The sequence below is a fragment of the Malurus melanocephalus genome, unplaced genomic scaffold (assembly GCF_030028575.1).
Source record: "Malurus melanocephalus ecotype Western Australia unplaced genomic scaffold, MMel_1.1 scaffold_239, whole genome shotgun sequence".
In the NCBI taxonomy this organism is placed as follows: Eukaryota; Metazoa; Chordata; class Aves; order Passeriformes; family Maluridae; genus Malurus; species Malurus melanocephalus.
The window spans coordinates 509,361-523,571 of record NW_026623471.1 but is presented as its reverse complement, the minus strand read 5'-3'; positions in this window follow the sequence as shown (position 1 = coordinate 523,571).

Genomic DNA, 14,211 nt, shown 5'->3' with positions numbered 1-14,211 from the left:
TAATGACAGGAGRCTTTCTACCAACTTTGTCTGTTAGGGGCCAGGGTGAGACCAAACAGTGCTTGGAAAGGATCGAGTAAGTGGAGACCACTGRGGCTAAATGAATGTGGATCTAATCCTTGACAGTGAAATCATCAGTTTCCTGTCACCTTAAAGGATTTTTTGTTTGGCTGGTACAGAGCAACTGCTTTAAACTACACTAGTCAGGACAAAGTGAGCCAAGAGGGGTAAGGTAGAGCTTTCTCATCCYCTTGATGTCCTCTTTGCCTGACTCAAGAAAAGTGACCAACTCTTAAGTGGTGTGGAGTCCCTTACATGATTTTCCCTCGCCCCATTTGATTCAACTTGAATCTGTTTCTTTACAAAAGGGCTGCACCTGGCCCATGCCACATCCAGCAGTGCACCCTGTGCATGGAAAAGAAAACGGGATTTTTTCTCTGCATGACTGCTGACAATAGTGACAAAGRATAAACAAATACAAACTCTGATTTGTGAGGGACAGTTTCTGTTYTGCACTGTAGCAGCTGAATTTCAGTCTCCATAGGAGAGGAAGTGGCAGAGGAATTGAAAACGATGTTGCTGATGTTAGGAAAAAGTTTCTAATGTACTATCTAAGAGTCTTTTTACTGAAATTTAAATCCACAGTCATGGCCTTGATTTCCACAGAAGAGATCTTGCAGTAAAGCTAGTCAGAGCGTGGCACTAACAATTCCAGCTGGGTTGTGGGTTTGATCTCCAGATCCTTCCATTCTCTTCAGATTTGGACTCGATGATCCTTTGGGGTTCCTTCCGACTCAGAGTACTCTGTGTTGAAAATCAGAACTCTGTGTACAGAAAATCAGTGAAATTTCACCTCWTTTTTCCTCCTAGGCCATTCTTCTGTGTCGAGCTACGTAAAACCAAATCCAGATAGGATTTGCCAGTTGAAAAATACTTTCCTTTGTGGTTTTGGCCATTGGCATTGGAAATGTCTCAGGTCACTTAGTTGCCCCTTCCTACTCCCAGAGATGGGAAGGCTGGAGCATTTGTGACTGCAGTCATCCCTAGACAAGYCCCTGAACTTCTCTTTTCATGTGAAGCTGAGCATGCTGGCAAATCTCAGCACCCCTGCCCTATTCTGCTGCCTCAGAGACAGTGTGGATGGGTAATAGCTCATGCTTTTGTGACATTTCACTAAAACCCAGCTAAAACTTCAATTTGCAATAAAGAGCTTATCAATTTTATATCCGGGTATCATCTAAATCCATTCCCTTTGGTCACTTATAAATCAACAAATTAATTGGTATGAGGTGGCAGGAGCTGAGACTAATCAATGATATTTTGAAGTCAAAGAAAACAAGTAGATTTCTACATWTAATTAGAACAAATTATGTGTATTAATAAGTTTACTTTTTATTTGTCAAAGAAATGGAAAAAAAAGCATTTGGTAGAGAAAATAACTTCTTCATTCCCTCCAGTGGATTGTTTRACTTGGGAAACCTGCATAATATGAATTACTACACATGGATTCACACCTGTAAGATACTGATATTGGGTGTTTATGTAATTGACRTTTCTGTCCATATTAATTTTCCAAGTTGTCACTCAATATTCTTCATAAAGAATAATATTCTTCATTAAAATATTTGAAAAGAATTTTTGAACCAATTTTTCTCTTTAGAAGAAAGACAAATTGTAACGATAGAATTCTGGGGGTTAGGTTTTAAAGCTACAAGGAAACTAAAATTCAACAAAAACCAGAATAAGGCATGCAGAATTTAATAAAGCACAAAAAAAAAATTCTTCCCTAGGTCCCTTTTAGCTTCCTTCCAGTGAAAGTCCTTCAGGCTTGTCCAAAGTGTGGCTATTTTATCAAGATACCTGTTACCATTGTGATTTTTCATATCTGGAAGGTATGTTGGCAAACCCATTGGGTCTCAGATGTTCTTGTTCCTGCACTTCTCCCCTGGGGCACAGCACTGTGCCAGTGCTCCCTCCACACCCCAGAGCTGTGGAGAGTCTGTTCCCACAGACTGCCCCTCTTTCTCCCCACAGGTTTGTCGTGTTCAAGAAATACTCTCCTTCCTACAATCAAGCCTTTATAAAACAGCCCAGTGATTTTTCTGACCCAGATGTCTCAGGTGGGCGTTCCTGGTCATCGTTGCTGATGCAGCATCCCATTTCAGTGAGGTTGCCCCAAGCCCATCTCTCCCCACATCGCCAGCCCAGGGGCTGCTCCTCCGCTGTCTGGAGCCCCTGGCTCTGCCTCTCAAGTAGGATTCAGAGATTGGTTTGGGCATCTGTTTTTCTTGCTTGAAATAGTCTGAAAACAGAAGAGAGGAGGCACTTACCCATCTGTCAGCAACAAGCAGACACTCCAGTGATTGATTGCCTGCCGACCTCAGCAGGAGAGCGAGCACAGGGCTGAGTCTGCCAGCTCATCCAGCACTGCCTGGGAAAATRGGCTGTTTGGGGGGAACAGAGGCTGAGGTGCAATAAATGGGAAATCTAGCCCAAACTGGGAATTGTGGAGGAGAAAGCCTGGAAACCTGTGTCACTTTTAGCTCAAAAGGTGCAACTTCCCTGTGCTGCTCTACTGGAGGATCTGTGCCTGTGGGGTTTGGGGGAGCATGTCAAGAGCCACCAGCACCATGAGGGCAGCTGTGGGGACAGCTACAGGTGAAGGCACTGTTACTTCTCACACTGAACTCATCTGGGATAATGCCTTAGTCCCTCTGGAGCACTCCTGGCAGGGAAGCAGCCCTCAGCATGTGTTGTGCTGTGGTCCAGGTATCTCATGGTAGTGTAAACTGGGAAAACCTATTCTGGCTCAGGAGGGAGAGAGCATAGAGTACAACCTGTACTGCAGTGGGGACAGGGGCTGGTCACTCAGCTGGGCTGGGAATGTCACTGATCAGTTTGTTGGGGTCTCAGAGGCTGGTCCCATCTCACAACACTTCTGCTCAAGGTGCTGGGGGCCCACAGCAGCCCTCCTTGGGATTACTCACCTCTGCAGTTCTGCATAGCACATGGAATCATAAACTCCTTGGCTGGAAAAGACCTCTGAGATACCTTGTCTAACCATTGTTTAACCATTAACCCAGCACTGCCAAGACCACCATTAAACCATGTCTCTAAGCACTTATCCACACATCTTTTAAATAGCCCCAGGGAGGGTGACTCAACCACTTCTCTGGGSAGCCTGTCCCAATTTTGCAAGAAGTCCAATTTTATATTGACTCATCTTCAGATTTGAAAGTTAATATAGGAATGATTCCACATATTTTTCCGGTTATGTGCTGCTTYGTTTGTCCTCACTCCTCACAGCATTTTCTCTAGAAGCAGACCTGAGACTTGGAGAGGAAACAGGATGAAATATAGCAGAGCTCTTGGATACAYCCACCCAGAAGGAAAGGAAACCCCTCAAGAGCAAGCTCCCTTTGTCCAGCATCTCTTTCCCACCTTGAAAAAATGTGCTCACTGTGCAACTCTGATAGATGAGCAGGCAAACCTGCAGGAAGGCCAGACTTTTCCAGAATTTTGTTTGTCTTTACRGAAGGCACTTAGAAAACTCCCTTGCCTTCCTTTTCATTCAAATGTATTTTGTATTCAAATCCATAAACATGCAGCAGTAACTTGAGTTAAAAAAGCAGGAAAGAATGTCCCAGTAAATTGAGCTAGCAAAGTAACAGTTTATTTTCGGCATTTATTTATGTTTGGACTTTGGAAGAGTACATGAGACATAGTATTCTACTGATAAAGCTTGGGACACTGTGAACTAAAAATCAGATTATTTATATCTGTTCAAAGTGATTCAGAAAACTTATGTACAGCAAACTTTTTGAGCATAGGACCCATATGGTTGGAAAAGAAAACTGAACTCGTTTTAATCCATAGGCATTCAATCCTTTTCTTTCATAGACAATGAAAAAGACATGCACAGACAATGTAAGAAATTACATTCATACAATGCTGTGTGAATTTAAATCTGTGAAGAGCAAAACCCCTTTTCTGAACTGTGCACTAAATACTAATTTATTCAGCACTGTGAGGACTTACTAATGCAGGGTTTTTTTCCCTTTCTTTTTGGAATGTCTTAAATTAAGGTGCAGTAGCTTTATACTGACAATTTATTAGTGTCTGCAACCTCCATGGGGATTGAGCTCATGTGTGGCAGGTGCTTTGCAGCCTCAGGAGCACACAGACCTGCGCCAGATAATTTGTATTTTCTTYTTGAGGTACAAGAGGCATGAAGATCACCTATTGAAAAGTAAATGTGGTTTGACCCCCAAGGTTTTCCTTTTTTTGATGGACAGACAGTTTGATAAGTTTTAATATCAGTTCACAAAATGACTCTTTTTATGGCTCCCTAGTAACTCATGTGACTACTTAGCTGTGTTTATTTAACTAGTAATAGCCACAGAAAGCAGAACTCCAGCATTAAAGAATTCTCTGTAGTATTTATTTACTCTGTGTTTATTTTCTTGGTGACTTTGCCTTTCCTTGATTTGGTTTCATCACACTTTATATGTACATGAACTTGAYGTACATATATAAGAAAGTAAAAAAAATGGTTCTGCAGTCAATGGGTTGAGGGAAGAAATTACTGAGTTTGTGCCCTCACAAAATCTACTTTTCATGTATTTTGTGGCCATCCCAATACAGTGCAAAAACAGGAGCCTGCCTGTAAAGAGGGATAAAAGTAAACTGGATCCTCATCTAGAAATGAGAAGAAGTAAGAAGAATGGTAATCAYGTCATGTCCTAAGTATATTGTTGTAGTTTATTATTGATAATGGTGGCTACTCCAACCAACACATCTGCAGTTCCAGACGCCAAGAAAATTAGATGGGGAACAACTTACCAGGACTCAGCTGGTAAGTCTTCACCCTTCCTACCCTGTTTACTAGTTCCAAAAACTTGTACCTGTTCCTTACCAACCACTTTTGAAATCTGWTCTAGACTTGCTGGCTTTTGTTTCATTTTGCACAGTCCACTCCTGCRATGTGCACTTTCTTTTTCTTTGAGAGCCTGCCCTCCCATTACATTTGGTTAGTTAATGTTCATATCACCTGTTGCCATGGTGCTTTAAAACAGAGACATCAGGAAGGTGCCCTAATTAGAGAAAAACACACTCCCTGCAGAAAGGATTGGCTTTTGAGGTGTTCCACTTTCTGTCTCTGTTACAGTGTTTTGGGTTTTGTTATCTGAGCAAAGAGGAAACCTGCTGGACTGGGGGTGAGTGTAGTGCTGCTGGGTTTGAAGGAACAGTGAAGATAAATGTTTGAAATGTGATAAATCACAGCTCTGGCTCAACTGGTGGTGGAAATGCCTAGCAGAAATATGAAAGTTCRGTAAAATGACCAACTTTGCTGCATTTACCTCAGTGGTTAAACATCATTTGGGACCCAGGCAGTGCTCTGGGCAGCAGGTACAGCAATAGTGACACACAGAAGCAGCCTTGAGGGACTGTCTGCTCTGACTRGCAGGAGAGAAAAAAAKAAATGAAACTGAAACATGGTGCAGACTGTCACAATAACAGCTGAAAAAGGGAATACTGGAGAGATGGAACATATTTTTAAGATTTATAAATATTTAGAGACTTGTCCTTTTAAGAAAGCATATGAACAAGGGACTGTGAACAAAGGAAGAGGCAGGATCTCCAAAATAACACTCTGATGGGTATTTGCTTGTTAGAATTTATCAGTAGCAGCAACATCAGCAAACAACTCCTGACAGAGCAGATGAGGATAGAGGGGGCTTTAATAATTAGTTTTTCTTCCTTTTATTTTTGTAACTTWGTTCCCCGTTCCATAAATAAAGTACATTACTGTTGTCTGTGACAATAAATATGATTTTGCTTTTCCWTTAAGACAGGTCTGGCACTAAATGGGGTTACAAGGTGAGCTGTCKCTGGGGGATCCTGTGTGAATCAGAACAGTGAATTTGGTTAAAGGCTGGACTGCAAAAGGGAAGGGTGGGCTGTGCATGGATCACAGCAGAGATCTTCATTCCTCAGCCAGGGACTTGTGATCTATCAAAACTSTGTCAATCTTCTGACACACTGACTTGCCCGGGGCTTCTTTCAGGATAAAGTAAAATGCAAACACCTCACGCTATGCACAGACCTGCAGTTAAGATGCAATTTTACACAGACACACTGACTTCAAGACCCGAGGCAAACTCTCTCCCTGTTTAACTCCTCGGGAGTACTGCAATTGACTGCAACTGAGCCTTTTCTTGCTTTTCTTGTGCCACTGTCCCCACCGTGTGCCCGTCTGCAGGCTTGAAGTGACAATCTGAGGGCAGTGAGCTGAGATATATCCRGATTTTGGTACAAAGCCGTCAGCAGCTCTGCACATCCACATCACATTAGCGGGGGGCTTGGGGCTTTTCTTAGCTCTCTGAGTCATGCTGGAGGGTTTTGTCCCTGCTATTTCTGTATTCTACAGATAATGGAGAAAGGCAAATCATATAAAGAGAACTCATTTTTTCACACGCAAGCATAAGCTCTCTGCATGCCTGAGTGCGGATGAGAAGAGCCTGCACTCACTACTGCCTCAGCTGCATCATTTTCAGCTACATTTGTACCCTACTTACTTGGTTAAGTRGCTTCTGATGTGCGTAGGCTTTGTATGTATAAAAATATTAGCAAATAACAGCCCACTATGGATTTCAACACTGCCAGCATCAAAATCCGTATTTCCCTTCTCAGCAACAAATGTGCATCAGCAACAGTTTTCAATTAAAACTGTAATTTTATATATTGCAATTTCTGCATGTTAATAAATTCAGCTCCAGAGCTCCTGAAAGAAGGACATGGAATTGTTGGAGTGARTCCAGAGGAGGCTACAAAGATGCTYAAAAAGCTGGAGCTCCTCCTTGCTCCYCTTAAAATTTACACTGATGTTTCTCAAGTGGTTAGTCACTGAGACTCCCCACTGCATTTATAATGAGCATTTCCTCACCCTTGGCCCATCTGCAGAAATTCCCTGTGATTTTTAATGAGGACAGGAGCAGAAAAGAAAAAATCCTCGTAGTCAGTAACTTCCTTTTAATCTCTTTGGATGGGATCCACAAWTCTGTGCTACAGCCACTATCACCCAGCAACATTATGGCTTTCAACTGGCTTTTTTGAGTACACAGTGACTGCTAAAATAAACACTTTGTTGTACTAAGCTGTATCTATTAGGGAAGAGGATAACTTTTCAATTATGAGGCCAGGTAAKGGATTTCCCTGTCTCATATCTGTATTGCTCCTGCTGTTAGTGCATGTTGGTGCTGCCCAAGGTGCACAGCACTGGACCCGTGTGGATGCCCCACTGCCCAAAGCTGGATTTACTCTTTTGTGTGTCATTTCAGTTTCTGTGCCTAAGACAGCTGGAGGGCTGTGTTTTAGACCATCCAAGTYATGTTTCTATAGAGTGAGATAAAAGATCCGTGTCCTGAAGAGGAACACCTGTTTAAGAAAGAGWTTCTGCTGCCATCTGGACTGGGCATGGATGAAATCTTAGAGTGAACTAGTTRAAACAATCAAAAACCTATCAAGGGATAAAGACAATTATAGATGCTCAAAGATTCAGTGTGCAAACTTCCTTCCTGGCCCTTTGCATTTTTCAGCATTGACAGCCCTAGAGTCTGGAGGGTCTGTCTTCTTTGTTAATTGCAGAAGAGGATTAGGAAGGCCATAGATACATCCTTACATAGCTACACAGGTGACAAGGAAGCTGCTAGAAGCATAATTGGAAGAACAGACGAGCAGTCAAATGAAAAGCGTCCGTCAAATGAAAAACATCAGTCGAATGAAAAGCAAATTCTCAGTTTTACACCCAGTTCGTCCASTAAAACTTCCATGGAAATCTGTTTTGGGGTTGGATACCATTCCTTGATATAATTAACAATATTTAGRGCTTATGGATTGAGTCATACAACAAAAAAGGTACTTAGGCAGAGAGTAACTCATATGTGAATACATAGATTAAGTTAAAAGTGAAATAATTTATTATTGGAGAAGAGCAGGGATTCATACTCCTTGCATTCACAGATCCTCAGAAAGCATAAACCTGCATTACATGAGGCACTAGAAATCTGGGTGGCCTGCAAAAGCACAAGGATTTCTCAAATGAGTAAAGCAAACTGATGCTGTATCTTGGAATATTATTTTTTTGTCCAGCTCTGTAAGTAGACAGAGAGAAATGGATTGAGTTACCTGAACATGGTGTCAGTTGTGGTGCTTTTTGATGCTGAGACATCTCAGTGGGTCTAGGGAATACACAGCCATGGGAGGGCTGGGGAGATGTGTAGGACAGTTCAAATGACAGCAGATGCCTCTGTGCTGGTGACTGAACTGTGCCCACTGCCTTAAAGGGGATCCTTTCTTAAAAAAAACAGACAATAGCAACCAGACAATAAGTTTCTGTTTCTTGGTGTTTGACCTTTCGCCACACGGATCTTTCAATTCCTTTGAAAGGTGTGGGTGAGCCAGAGCATGCAAAAAGCTGAAAGGTAGCACTAATAAGGAGGATAACTTGAAGATGTCACCTCTGTGGGACATCGAAAATGCCGCCTTTGTTTAGTGTTAGGCAGAGAGGACAGATGTGGTGGAGATCAAAACAGATTTCTAGTACACATTTCTAAAGGCAACATAAAAAAAGCACAACCATTAATTGCTTTCCATGTCCAGTTGTTTTCCACAGATGGCAAGAAGTGTTCTGTTTAATCACAGGAAAGAAGAYAGAAGTCTGATTTTGGGGAGAAAAATCAACTCTATAGATATATAGTGACAGAGACATGTGAGACTTTGGAATACCACTCATCAGAAAATTGCAATAAGTGACTGGACACTGACCTGACAGTGTTGTCTCTCCACCAGTGTGGGGCAGGTACCAAACAGCCTCTTGAATTTCTCTTTTGCAGGTGATTTCCTCCCTAGATGATCATAGCAGTATTCACAAGCAGTTTCCTAAGAGGGCAGCCCAATCCATTATGACAGCAAAGCAAAAGAGGAAAAACAAATTGAAGACAATGGTGCTCTGAGGAAAAAATGAACAAGTTCTTAACTCCAGGGCCGTGTACAGACYCTGTGCAATCTTGAACAGTTTTGGCTTGTTCTTCTGTTAAAAWKTTTAATAAGCAATTTKAAAGGCTGYCCTCCGTATCATTCCAGAGGAGAGGCGAGGGACTGCACACACAGGGCTGTGCTGTGCTCAATGCCTTGGAGAACACACGCATTCTCTTTGATACAGTACCACATTTTGCAAGTGTTAATAAGTCATTTTAGCTTTTGGAGAAGGTGGTTTTCTTGCTAGCTTTTCGTGTGAAGCTGAATGGCTCATTACAGCGTGGGCTATGAATTTCTGTGCAGGGAATGTTGAAAAATTTCATACCAATTATTAGGAGTGGGAGAGTCTCATCAATTTAGGTTGACATCTGTAGCTAAAGAAAAATGCTCATCTTGTATAAGCAGAGTTCAACAGTGAAACAGAGTTCCACAAATGCTAATATAATATTCTGCCTCAACATAAATCGGGATCTGGTATTTATTAGATAATAAAGCCTGAAAATGGATTTCAAATGAGAAAAAAATACAATTGGGTAAAGGAATTCTTTGTATTTGAATGGACAGCTTATTCTTCACACAATACTAGTTTCTAAAGGCTGTATTTCTTGCTGTAGGGGRAAAGGAATTGCTGAATCTAACAAATAATTTTAATGTATATATGCATTTGAAATTTCTTTAGTAGGTAGTTTTTACGGTCTTGGTACGTTTGGCAGAGCAGATATAGCTTAGAACTACAAAAGAATGAAGATAATAACATTTTCCTACTCCCAGTAAAAATTAACCACCTGAGGAGAATGGAATCAAACATTACCAACTGCTTAGTGACAGAGAAGGCTTAAAGTGATATGAAATTAATTCCCTTTCCCCATCACCATACTGTAAATGAAGGAGATGTAGTGGAATCTGAGTTGAATGCACCTTAAGCTATTCCTATTGTGGTGAGGAGAGTACTTTCTGATAACTTCACTGCATTTTTTGTTCAGCCTATACAAATCCTTTGCACTGCCCAGAAAAAAATGTTTTCTGAATAATAATAAAAACAAGAAAGTGAACTCACATAGGCTGATTTCTGAGTGCACTCATCAGTACTTCCTAAAGAAAAGAAAAACRAGCAATTTGAAGAATGAGATGGTTCTATTATTTGTGAAAGCTATAACTGTGTAATATTGCAGCCAGTGAAAATACTGTTCAAAATTTATGAAATGTGAAAGTTTMTTAGTGAACCTTGACATACATCATAAATACTGAGGGACTGGGGGATTCTCTAATAAACAAGGTAGCAACTACTATTTTCACCAAAACAATATGTTCTGTGGTCACCTTTTGCTTATTGACWATGSCTTTTCTATATATATTTATTTTKTTAYTATATCATGAGARAAAATACATCAAACTCCTAATCTTCTTTGGCTTTGTAGCTCTGGCCTGGTGCTAGAGCTGCATCTTCTCAGAGCAAGCTGGGTTGCAGGATGATTACAGAGCTTGACTGCCCTGAATGTGGTGCCAGCTTGGTCACTCCATGCTGCAAAGTCATGGGGAGCATCCTGTGCTTCTGAAACTCTCCTGGATCAGTGAGGAAAGTTCCACTGCAGTGAGGAAAGTTCCACTGCAGTGAGGAAAGTTCCACTGCAGTGAGGAAAGTGTCCCTACCCTCCCTGTGTCATGCCAGCTTGGTCAGCCATCAGCCAAACTCCACACAGCTGGGATCAGGGAGAGACTGGGAAGGGTAAAAGCTGGAAAAGTCATGCATTGGGATAAAGGCAGGTTAATAGGGAAAGCAAAAGCCATACATGCAAGCAAAGCACAGCCAGGAATTGATTCACTGCTCCCCAAGGGCAGGCAGGTGTTCAGCCATCTCCAGGACAGCAGGGACCCACCATGTGTAACAGTGACTTGGGGAGACAAACTCCATCACTCCAAATGTCCCTACTGTCCTTCTTCTTCTTCCCCCCCATATACTGACCACGATGTCCAATGGTCTGGAATGTCCTTTTGGTCAGATGGAGTCACCTGTCCTGGCTGTGTYTCCTCCCAGTCTCCCAGGCACCCCCAACATTGTGGCACTGGGAAAGGCAGGAAAGAGCTTGGCTCTGTGTGAACCCTGCTCAGCAATAAACATTTTTAAAGGTCCCAATGAAACATTTTACTAATTACATGGTTTAAATTGAAATGTGTATAAGATATAATAAATTATTTTTTTTCCAAATGCTGCTGCCTTTGGATAAAAAAAGTTATTGTGTACATAATTTGTGCTTAATTTTATTTCTCAGATATTGGACTAAATTGTTCTTTGTCACTCAAGTGYATCTGTGCTTTGATATTTTACCTGATGTAACAGGCATCAGGCTGAATTTTCAAGAAGTATCTATTTCATCATTCACATCTAATAGAAAAAAATTACATTCTCTGCTTACATATTTTCTCACAAGTGTGAGAAAGAGAAAATATTTCAATGCACACATTTTCAGCAGTGATTAAAGAGCAGAGGATCAGTCCAAAGTGTCCTGGCCATCTTAATATTACAYGTGCTAGGCAGCTAGCACAAGAAARAAGACTCTTTTTGGAAACCMAGTTCTTCCCTGCTYCAGTCTTTGCARTGCARTTAATTCCCCTTTATTTGAATTTTCCCTTATGTAGACAGATGAGAACGTATCTTTAGTCACATGGAGATGGCTGCAGTAGAAAGAGGACAACATAATCAGGGTTTTCTTCTGCTTTGCCATGTGACGTCCCAGTGAAGAGGTTCTGCAGACCAGAGTTATCTCTGGGGCACAACAGCATCACGTATCTTGTGTCTTCTACACTTGTATTCCCAGGGGAAGAAAGCCACAGACTGAGAGCAGCAGGAGGGATTCCAGGAGTGATTGTCAAAGCTGGGCAGGAAATGAAAGATAGATAATGTCAGTTCTCTCTCTGTACTGTGCTGGGTGGCACAGGAGCTGACAAAGTGAAATCCTCTGCAGCTGATGAAGTGAAACTTTTCATGCTGCCACAAAAAAAAAAAAAAGCTGACTGTATTTAAAGGCTAAATACCTTTGTCTGTAAGGTATTACAGCAAGACATCATCCTACAGACTCCAAGGTGTATTCCATGAGTTAGTCATGTTGGCTGGATGAGCAGAGGAAGCACGATTGCTCTGTGCATCAGGGTGTGTGCTCACATGTGGCATCTCCCATGAGCCCTTCTTCTTTCACAAAAGGCAAACCCAGGAGGGCACCTTTCCTKGCTGGCTCACTGATTAATTGTGAAAGGAAATGATATTAAACAAACTTTAGGAATTCCCAGCTTACTTGTCCACAGAGGGANGCTGGCTCACTGATTAATTGTGAAAGGAAATGATATTAAACAAACTTTAGGAATTCCCAGCTTACTTGTCCACAGAGGGATAGTAGAGTATTTCTAGCTGATGTGTGGGACATTGAAATATCCCATAAAGATTAGGGGTATGAATCAAGAGATTTGTCCTAAAGACCGGTAGAATAACTAACTCACCAGTGCTACTGTCCTGGCTGATAGAGGACACCAGTAACAGGATCTTCTTTCTTTGCCTCTCTCTGATTTAACCCACAGCCTTTCAAATACMGCATCCCTAAAGGGATCCCTAAAGTGACGGAAAATAAATCCTTTACTTTAAGTGGAGTCATATTGCTCTACCCCGGCCAGTCCCTCCTGAAAAGTCTGTTCCTGATTTTCCTGTAATAATTATATAATATGGACAATAAGTATCATCAGAACTGGACTAGTAATGACTCTTTGAATTAGACTTTTGTAACTTCAGTCAATAGGGCTTTGCATATAAGGTGCGTTGCTTCAGCCCACTAAAGTTGCGTGGGGTATTTTGTCTTGAGGCTTAGTTTTAGTTTGGATTCACTCTATCCATACCTTCTGTGCTATAGCCAATATYTGATGTCTGAATTTGGCCCTCCCTTCTTGTTTAGGACAAGCATTAGTATCTGGTGCACGTCAKTATTCAACAACCCTTTCACAGTAGTTTCCAGAAGAATTTTTCTGTCATGTCTCAGATTTGATATTAACACATCACTTGTGATGTTGTGAAAAAAGGGATTTCTTTTGCTCTTGGGAGAGAGAACATGTCCTTGCTCCCTTACCCSCTGCAGGCTGGTAGTCACATTGCAAATGAAAACTTTCCTGATGATTTCAATCTGTTGRGGTGAATTATTTTTCTCAAGTGTTGTGCTTTTTCCACTTCCCCATACTTGTTATCAATCAGTAGAGGACCAATGTGAAAAATGCCATTTTGTATTTTGTTTGAAGCCCATACAGTCCTCTGTAAATGAAAGAGGAAAAAAAAAAAAAGAAAAAGCACTTGGGCTTTGCAAACTTTCAGTCATATATCAAGACTTCTGCAAAGAAAAACAAAGAAATTTAATCCAGGTGAGACTAGATAGTAAAGCTTATGAATCTTGGGCAAATTCCTGCTCTGTGTGTTCAGAGGATATGAAAGACACAGTCTGGAGGAAAAGACATGAAAGAGCTTCTATAAACAGCAGTTCAAAGCCTTATCAGCGTAGAGCCCAGAGCAGGGTGATGTTACAGCAGGAAGGATGCTGCCACCTCCAGCTGTGGCAGGCAGGGCACAGGGTGACATCCTGGGCTGGCCACAGGCAGAGCAGGACGATGGAAGTGGGAGCTGCAGGGCTGAATCCAAGCCTTGTGCCTGGGCTTGGGACCTGCCAAGCTCTGCTTGYTCTTGCCAGTCACTGCACATCTTGCAAGTTGTTCACACAGGTTATCACCACGTAAAATCTAACCCAAGAGAAATGCTGGGAGTTTGGACCATGCTCTTTTTTTGTCTAAAAGTTGAAATTGTGGATTTTGCTTCTGAAGAAAAATAATCAATAGCATTTCACAGAAGCTTTTTAACCATTGTATAATACAAGTTATGTGTCATTATGAGAAAATGAAACAGAAAAAGGCAAAACAAATTTTCTTTCAAGTTGATGTGCTTCCATTGGATATCTTTTGCTCCTTCAGATCTTGTTCAAGAAAAAATCATTCTGTGAGAAGAATACCAACAATCTCATTCATGGTAAAGGCAGCAGAAAGTTGAATTGCATTCATTGAGCCACATGAATTCAAATTTTCCTGCCTTTCCTTTAGCTTAGCATATCTAAAGAATTCTGACAAGGTTTTGTGTTCACATCAYGTAAA